Consider the following 6,280-nt stretch of genomic DNA (forward strand, 5'->3'; position numbering starts at 1 on the left):
AGAGGAGTAAGAAGCTTGCTCTTCCTGTCACTTTTTATTTGTTCCTCATTCACTTCCCTATCAGTGTCACTCACCTCACTTCAAAGTTGCAGCTGTTAAAGCAAATTCGAGATTTCCAACATTCTAAAAGCAGCCTCATCTCCGAGACATCACTGAGAGCTGTCCACTGTCCTTTTGCTCAAAGGTTAGAGTTTCAGTTGCACAGGGAATGACCTTTAAGCCTTTAAAGTTTAATGATTTCAACCTCTTCACCTTATTTCCTCAGCTCTCAAACTGATATTTGATACTGCCTGCAATTGCTGTCCTTTTACTACCTTTGGGTTTTCTTTTTTCAGTTCTTTAATAGCCAATTAACAATGCTTTATATTAAATTTTCTCATTGAAAATGACTTGTTTGTGTCTCCTGACTGGACCCCAAGTGATATAATGATAAATGTAGGCTAGCTCATGAAGCACTTTACAACATCAATTAGAGAGTAGATTACCCTGAAAGAGCTGATGTTGAAGAATTTTTAAAGCAGGGAAGTGACATAATCAAAGCTGTATTTCAGAAAAAAAAAATTACCCTGGCTGATATCTGGAGAATAGACCAGAGAGGTCAACTGGAAAGGGCAATTGGAAAAGAACTGCAGAAATTCAGATGAAATAGCAGCTTCTACAAAAAAAGATGACAATGTAGATAGGAAAACCTGAATTCATGTAAGAGTTAATAAATAGCTAGAATCAACAGGACTAGATAAAGATGAGATGGAATAAACAAAGTTATTTCATGTGAAAGTGAGGAAGAGGTTTATATCAAGGATGATACTCAATCTTGATAATGACAGCTGGGTGATTCAACTTATAAAAAAAGAAGCCCAAATGTTGGATGGAAATCAGGTTTAGGGCAATTGAACAAATTGAGTTTTGATCTGTGATCTTCGCCTCTCAGGGTACTCAGGGTAGATAGCCGATGGATGCTTTAATTCACGCAAAAAAGATTTACCCTAGAGATAGAGATGTGAGGACCATCAAAATACAATGGCATAGAAGTCAAGAAAGCTGATGGAGTAGCAAGAGGAAAAGAAGAGATCTATGACCAGAACCCCAGGAAAATATAAAATGTTGTAATTTTTTGAGTAAACAGCTGTACTTTTTTTTAAATCCTAAACGGAATGATACCATCACTTCTGTCCAAATTTAGGAATTTAGGAAACGTCTTTTATATACTCCTTCTTTTGGAAGACTTGTTATTGTCGCGAGCCGGATTGCCTTGGGCAACTCGGTCTGCGACTACAGGGGCCTGAACTGGTGAGGCGTGAGCAAAGAGGCACACACTTGATACACAAAGAGTATACTTTAGTTCCTCATCTCCAGATCTCTACCCCAGTCTCTCTCTGCGTCCGGAAGGGGTGGCAACATATATACCATAATGCAACCAATCAGCATACAGAGAACAGATTATTACTTTATAAGGATACATCAAACACCCACGGGAACATATCATGTGATCTACAGGAAAACTAAACCTAATACAAAATGGCTTCATAGGCTATATCATAAAATGGCGGAGGGGCGGATTTATGGTTCTCCACAATTCCTCCTTTCCTTTTTGACAAAAGCAGCAATGAAGGCAACGGCAAACGGAGTCGACGTTACATGCCCGCAACATGCTCCTGTTCTTGCGCGAGAATCAGGAAGGTGCCAAAGGGGCCCTGTCTTAGGCGGCCGAGTCACCATAACTCCTTACCCATCATCAGCAGAAGGGCTTATGTCCCTTGTGCCTGTCTTAGGTTGGTAGGTATGGCCTCGATTCCTTACCCGTCTCTGGGTCCCCCAAGGGCGGAAAACATGAACGTGAGCTCCGTCAGGCGCGACGGGCCTGAGCCTAATAAATGGCTACACGTGGCTCGTCGCCAGCTGAGGCAGCCTCTACTGCCAAGGCCAAATGCTCATAGCGATAACACCCTCGTTGCCAACAGCGATATACACAGCAAGATCCAATAACAAGCAATAATAACACTCCTAATATTCCTCCCCAGACTAGAAGCCATGAGGGGGAAAACAAGCATTTCAAATTCTCCCAAGCCTCAACTAAGAAATCCATATCCAAGGTAACAGGCTTAGCTCGGATGGAGCTCAATACATCTATGGCTAAAGTAAGAGAATTGATATAATTAAGGAAAGTTGAATTCCAGGGACCATGCATATAAGCAGATAACTCTAAAAGCCTTTGGGAATGATTAACAACTGAAAACGGCGTGAGACAGAGATTGACATAACGGGGATCACATGCCAACCGGCTGTGGGCCCATAATCCTTCTAATTCTTCCTGTATGAGTTCCACCTCTTCCTAGACGGACCTTGTCCCATTCTTTCTGTTTTCTATAAACACAAGCAAGCGAGAGTAATCAACCTTCCTGGTTGTCTTTACTTACCACTGCGTGGATCAGGCGCAGCCGCTGCTCCGACGGATTGCCATCCCTCTTAACCCGAGGCGACCTGGGTCCATTTCACTTTGCCCACGAAAATCGCCAAGTCCAGATCCCTGCTCAGGCGCCACCTGTCATGAGCCGGATTGCCTTGAGCAACTCGGTCTGCGACTACAGGGGCCTGAACTGGCGACGCGTGAGCAAAGAGGCACAAACTTGATATACAAGGAGTTTACTTTAGTTCCTCATCTCCGGATCTCTACCCCACTCTCTCTCTGCGTCCGGAAGGGGTGGCAACATATATACCATAATGCAACCAATCAGCATACAGAGAACAGATTATTACCTTATAAGGATACATCAAACACTCACGGGAACATATCATGTGATCTACAGGAAAACTAAACCTAATACAAAATGGCTTCATAGGCTATATCATAAAATGGCGGAGGGGTGGATCTATGGTTCTCCACAGTTATCATCTAGTTTTATTACCTCATTTGTCACATCTGCCTGCATAGGAGACTCTGAGGACTGCTCTACTTGTGGGCATGACACTGGGTACTTACTATGAGGAATTAATGAAGAGGTGGCTAAAGGCTTGCTAGGAAGGCTCTGAGTGTCATCAGCTGAACATTTGATTGGGTTACAGCCCTGAAAAGCAAATAGCTAAGGACCCACTTGATGAAGACACAACCAATAGGTGTTGCCTAATAGGTCACCCTTATTAATTCAATTACATTTTCCTGTGGGAGAAAATATAATGGTGTAGTGGTTAAAGGCACAAGAACCAAGCAAACTAAAATCACTGAAGTCCCAGCTATGTGACCTCTAGCAAGTTATTTCATTGCTCTACATTCAGGTTATTCATTCACAAGATAAGTAAAGTAGTAACTGTAATCTAATTTATGTATCTGTATATACATCACTATTTGGGATGTAAGCATTCTATATGAGCTGTACTGTTACACTTTTAGTTTATTGCCTTTCCTCTATGAAGTCTTTCTGTATCACCACTTCTATGACAATGGAGATTTCAATACTTCTCCTCTGTAGTGAGCACAATATTAAGCTCTGCTATTAGTAGGTACTGCAGGGTCATTTCAAACACAGGGAATTCTGTGTGCACTGTCATTTTTTTTTCTTTGCTCTCACATGGTGGTTAGCAGCTGGTGTATTGTGACATCCAGTGGTACTCCACTCTAGTTGCACACCCCAGGTGTAAAATCTTATGCTTATAGGCTGACCTGGAATAGTAATTCCTTACATAGCCCTCCTGACATGCACAGTGAGCATCTTTTGTAATACCCTATCCATGTCTCAGTGCTCTGTCTCCCTCTTTGTGTCTCCCTGGCTACCAGGCTCTGTCCCTTTTACCCTGTGATGGATTAACTAATGGTCAGTTTAGAGCACCCAGCTGAACTGAGTCAGTGTGATTCTGGGAATGGAAGACCCACCTGAGAGTTGTTTCCAACAGCATAAAGGAAGAACTGGAGGGGAAGATCATTTTCTGTTTATTTTTCTAGTAAAGCTTGGTGTGGCTGGTTTTTGATACAAACTCAGCTATCCTAATGGTCAGAGGAGCTTGGGTTCTCAGTGCTCCTAGAATTGGCTCCTGTTCTCATCAGGGGAGCGTGACTCTTCACCTTGAGCATTGCTTCCTAGCTCCAGGGCAGATCCCTCAGCCTGGTGATACAAATCCTTCATCTCATCAGTGAAGAATTTCTAGCTTCTACCACTGTTCTTCAGCCTTCCCAGGGCAGATCTTTGATATGGACTTGCATGAGACATTGCTGTGGGCTCTAGGACTCTGGATGGACTCATAGAGAACATTTCCATGAGTTCTAGGCCTTCAACTAGACTTATGTAGGACATTGCTGTGGATTCAGGTCCTTGGCTGGATTCTTCAGGTCTCTAGCATGTGGCCAGAACTCTTGCACACCTCTGCCTCTTACTTTTTTTGTGTGAATATTATAAAATAGTACTATAAATTATGTGTCCTGTATTAAATCCATTTCTTTGAAAACATAAGCCAAAGGTGGTCCTTCTGTTCATTTATACATATGTGGGTATCATACACTCCCATCACTCATTTCCTGTAGCCTAACATTTTCTATGTGTCTGACACTGGCCTATACTGCATGAGGTTATTTCTCAAGGACCTCCAGTCATATATATTGCCTCACCAGTGAGCAGAATCCCCAAGGTCCAACATCCTCCATAAGCCAACACAAGAACATCACTCTACCTGCTAAAGGACAGTTCTCTGTTCAGCAAATATGTATGAGTTATATCCCGAATAACACAGAAAATATCTTTGCTATGCAGTGGGATAAAACCATACCACTTCTAGTGAATTCGGAATCACAGCCCTCAGAAGGGGCCCTCTTCCTAAGTGTGTTCATCTTTGATTACTCTGTCTTTACCCTAGAATATCCTTTAGAGTTTTCCTTACATTTTTATGATTACTTGACTATATAGTACTCTTTTATAAGCTTTTCATATTCAAATTATTGGTACTTTTGGTCTTCAGGACGATCCTTGGCAAGTATAGTTTTAGATATTATTTTATGAAACAAATATTTTTGGGACCCTGCAATGTGACTGACAGTGTTGTAAGTAATGGTGAAACATCAGTGACCAAAACCCCTGACTATAGAAAATGTATTCTCTATAGGAAACAGGTAAATGACATAAGATGTCTCTGGCACAGATGAGTGCTGTCTCGTGTTCCACAAGGCTAAGTTTTGAGATCAAATGCATATCTTTTCCCTGCTTTAAAAGTTGGTTTACTTCACATTAAAATCAGCAACAAGACAAGGATGCCCACTATCACCACTCCTCTTAGATATAATTCTGGAAACATTAGCCATAGCAATTAGACAAGAGAAAGAAATTAAAGCAATAAAGATAGGAAAGGAAGAAGTTAAACTGTCATTATTTGCTGATGATATGACACTCTACATTGAAGACCCAAAAACTCCACCAAAAGACTTCTAGACTCAATTAACACTTTTAGCAGAGTAGCAGGCTACAAAGTCAATACACAAAAATCAATAGCCTTGTTGTACACAAACAACAGACTCACTGAGAGAGAAATTAGGAAAACAATTCATTTCACAATAGCATCCAAAAAAATGAATTATCTAGGAATCAACCTGACAAAAGAAGCAAAAGACCTCTACACTGAAAACGACAGCACTCTGAAAAAAGAGATCAAAGAGGCTATAAGAAAATGGAAAGATATCCCCTGCTCCTGGGTAGGAAGAATCAACATAGTGAAAATAGCCATACGACCAAAACTGCTATACAGATTCAATGCATTGCCAATTGAAATTCCAACACTGTACTTCACAGAACTAGAAAGAAGAATCCAAAAATTCATTTGGAACCATAAGAGACCTAGAATAGCAAAAGCCATCCTAGGCAACCGACACATGGCAGCAGGTATAACAATTCCCAATTTGAAACTATACTAGAAAGCCACTGTGATAAAAACAGCATGGTACTGGCAAACAAACAGACCTGAGGAATAATGGAACAGACTCGAACACACAAAACCAACTCCAGATGTACTCAGCAACCTCATCTTCGACAAAGGAGCTGACAGTTCCCACTGGAGGAAAGATGGCCTCTTTTTTTTTTTTAATTTTATTGAGTTTATTGGTACATTTTAGGGATACAGTACAGTTACATTCATTGTTGGGATCATGTACCTCTACATGGCAAGTCTTGATTCTCATTTTTTCCCCTTACCTCTGCCCTCCCTTCACCCCCTCCTCCCCTCCCCATCTACAAACACTTTATTTTCATCTTTTCATTCTCTCACATTTTTTTCTTTTCCCTTTTTGTTCTTCCCCTACCCATCA

The sequence above is a fragment of the Fukomys damarensis genome, unplaced genomic scaffold (assembly GCF_012274545.1).
Source record: "Fukomys damarensis isolate Sample0158 unplaced genomic scaffold, DMR_v1.0_HiC HiC_scaffold_4, whole genome shotgun sequence".
NCBI classification, from domain to species: domain Eukaryota; kingdom Metazoa; phylum Chordata; class Mammalia; order Rodentia; family Bathyergidae; genus Fukomys; species Fukomys damarensis.